We start from the raw sequence: 3462 nt of genomic DNA, 5'->3' as shown, positions 1-3462 counted from the left end.
CCTCAACTTAAGTAAAACCCTCTTGGTTAGCCTCCATGTTTCAGCCCCATCGGTGAGTACAAGTAAGATGCAACTGTTGTATACTTTCCTTTTGAGCGATACCGGTAAGCTGCTAGTCATAATCTTCGAGTGCTTGCCAAATGCGCTCCATTTCAGTCTTATTCTTCTGGTTATTTCCTTTTCATGGTCCGGATCTGCGGTTAATACCTGTCCTAAGTAGGCATATTCGCCTACAACTTCCAGTGCTTCGCTACCTAACGTAAACTGCTGTTTCTTTCCGTGGCTGTTGAACATTACCTTAGTCTTCTGCATATTGATCATTTTCGATCCTGCCTTTCTACTTCTCCTGTCTAGGTCACCATTCATTCTTTGCAGTTCATCTCCTGAGTGACTTAGCAACTCCATTGCTAACTGAATGAGTTGAATTGATGATCTTTTCTTAATCATTTGTACATTGTCCATGTACATAGGACATTGTTGCAATGTAATAAATACCATGCCATGCTGAAAAAAAGCTTCTCTGGCGCAATGAATTAACACTACTTATGTAAGCACTAAAACGTGAGTTCGAATTCAGCGACTGAAATTGTTTTTAATTCACAACATTGAAATAAATAATATGTTACCTGGGGCGTGTTCCCCTTTAGCTTGCGCAATGTGACGGTTTTGATTCCTCATAGCCCCCAAAACAGTCGTGAATTTAGCCAGGAGGGCGGTATGACAACGGTTGCACTATTCCCATTAATAAATTCCTTGACCCTAATAAATTCTTACCTTCAGTGAGTGTGAGCGTTATAGACAGCTCTCAGTAACAATCGCCATTTACCTGGCTCTTCTAAAAGCAGTGAGGAGAAGAAGTTCCTTAATTCTATCGTTTACAAAACGGAATTACTTCGCGCCGATATCCAAGTTATCTTTTTCAACGTGCAAGGATGGCGCGACTGACGCAACCGATGTATATAGCTCTCTACTGTAACTATTTGATTATTACTGCATTTCAGTCTGCGTACTGTGCTATTTGCTCGAAAGCATAAGGCTTTATTGACTTGTTTTTTATGTTTTATTTTTCAGTGACGTAGTCGGGACTTCCGTTGCTGCAGTTTTCGGGGAACGGTAGTACGCCTGGGCGCAAGGTAGTGTCTTGCCGGAATGTCGCATGTCGGCGGTAGGTCTCTGGGGTCGGCCAATTCATAGGCCAGAGTCACCACTACAGGGAATATACGAGGTCGCTGCGAAGCTACAGAACAAGAGGACCAGCGTACGACAGGCTTCTCAAACCGAACATCCTGTACCGTGCGTGAGCACCGACCTCGGCCGATGAACTTTATTTTCTTTTTACGCCCGCAGGAACGCCGACCTTATCGCCTACGCTTTACAGCGTCTCTGTGCGCTACAAGCTTGTCATGTATAATATTTTATAGCTTTCCAAGTACCCTAATACATGCTTAGAGGCATACCTTGCACTTACCCAACTGCTTCCCGCTGGCGAAAAACGAGCAAATAAAAATGCCACGGACATGGTGCAATACTATTGAAGGAGGTCCAAGCGAAAAATTGTTCAAGATTTTTTACTTGCATAAATGAGATGTGCACTCACCGTGAAACTGTGTGACATCAGTGGCAACCAATGGAAGGACAGCTTTCGGCGGGAGACGCAGAGAATATATGAATTGTGGTTCTTCAGTGCTAGATACGTTAAAAGGCATGCATCACAACAGACACTGCTATTGAAGGACAAACAAACGTTTATTATTTGCGCACTTTTCCCATAGCTACGTGCGTCGTGACAAACATGTTTTATTATCACGAGCATCTCACGCAAGACGCCAACGTTCATGGCAAGCCCAATTTGTCGTTCAGCAATGAGCACACTGCTCGTAGGTCTTAGCGAGTGATACAGTCATACAGTCCAGTAGACACTTCACGTCCTGAGATCAAGCAGAAACAGCTAAAAAGGCTCCAGTCCCGCATTCCTAAGTGGGTACACTGCCGGACATACAACAAATAGTGGCGTTGTCCACATCGGTCACCAGACGCATGGATCTAGCATAATTCACAAACGACACGAAAATTACACAATGGTTACTAGCGTAGATTAGTGAGATTTTCTCTAACAGCACCGGCGTATCACACATTGCTCTTAAAATGCGCTATCCTTTGATGCCAACCTACAAGCATCCCGTTAATAACGATACTAGTATGAATGAAAAACCTCTTGTTTTTTAACGGCTGAAAAGAACAGTGTCATGGCCACCAGCTGATCAGACGAAATTGCTACATCACGGCTATTTATTGGGCTAGTTCGTAGTTTACTCATTTTGGCGAAATCTAAAGCACTAAAAAGACAGGGATTTGCATGTCTCTTTTACGTCCCTGAGTTTTTGCCCTTCACTTACATCGAGAACAATGTGTTCCTAGTTTAACAGAGTCGAGAGGAGTAATCAGGATTTCAAATCTGAGAATACGTTGTGTGCTCGTATATCCCCAACATTGAGCTCGATGGCATATTGTGTCTGTTTCTGTCACTCCTAAATACTAATAAATGAGATGGGAAAAAGTGGCACGTTACCAGAAACTTGCGAAACTAAACGTACTCAGGACAGAGGAAGTCGAATAATTTGCGGCACAAAGAAAAGGTAATATCTGCTTGGTTTACGAACACTTCTGCTATGAAAAAAGCTAAACATCCTCACGGCATTAAGGTGCTGCCATGCGCTCCCCATTTGATTACGGGGGCCAGGTGTAAGGCATGGCCATGATCTGTATACTAACGGTCTGTAGAACACTGCTGCATTTGTGCACCATTTCTTCGCCGTGCGTTTCGTGTTGTAGATAAACGAAGTCGGGTCCATACGCCCCATTTAATCACCTATTAACTTGATGTGTAAAGAAAACTGCTCAACTTTATTTTTCGTAGAGTGGTGTCGTTGCTGACATCTGCGGAAATACAAGCGTATGCTTGGAATGGGGTCGGGTTTCTAATGGTCCCAAAGCGCCATCGGCTATCAGAAACGCCTTAGTGAAGGACTGTGCTGGGGTATTTTTCCTATATACTCGTTACCATGCACAGAATACGGACGCCTTGTGTTTTGCTACCATCGAAACGCGGAACTACTCAATCGTGTTCGAAACCGTGTTTTCGGCGATCAATAGTATAGCGTAATTCTAATGCGTGCGATAAACGCTAGAAAAACCGAACAATATACTCCTAGTTCCTTGTGAGTGTCTAGATGTACGCCTGATTTATAGTATCCATAGTTGTGCAACTGGAATTGAGTACAAAATATTTTGGAATCTGCAAGCCTAGGCTTTTCGCTAAAAACATTTTGAGCTTAGACTTTACCTAGCAGCCGCCCTCTTCTCGCGAAAGGGCTTGCTTGAGGCATGAGTCTCAGTAATTTACAGCGAGCAATGCTCATTGATAAGGAACATGTCGAGCATATTATACATATTGCTTTATTT

This window comes from Amblyomma maculatum, chromosome 4 (assembly GCF_055883805.1).
Source record: "Amblyomma maculatum isolate TAMU_Amacu chromosome 4, ASM5588380v1, whole genome shotgun sequence".
Taxonomy (NCBI): domain Eukaryota; kingdom Metazoa; phylum Arthropoda; class Arachnida; order Ixodida; family Ixodidae; genus Amblyomma; species Amblyomma maculatum.
This window is presented reverse-complemented; position numbering follows the sequence as displayed.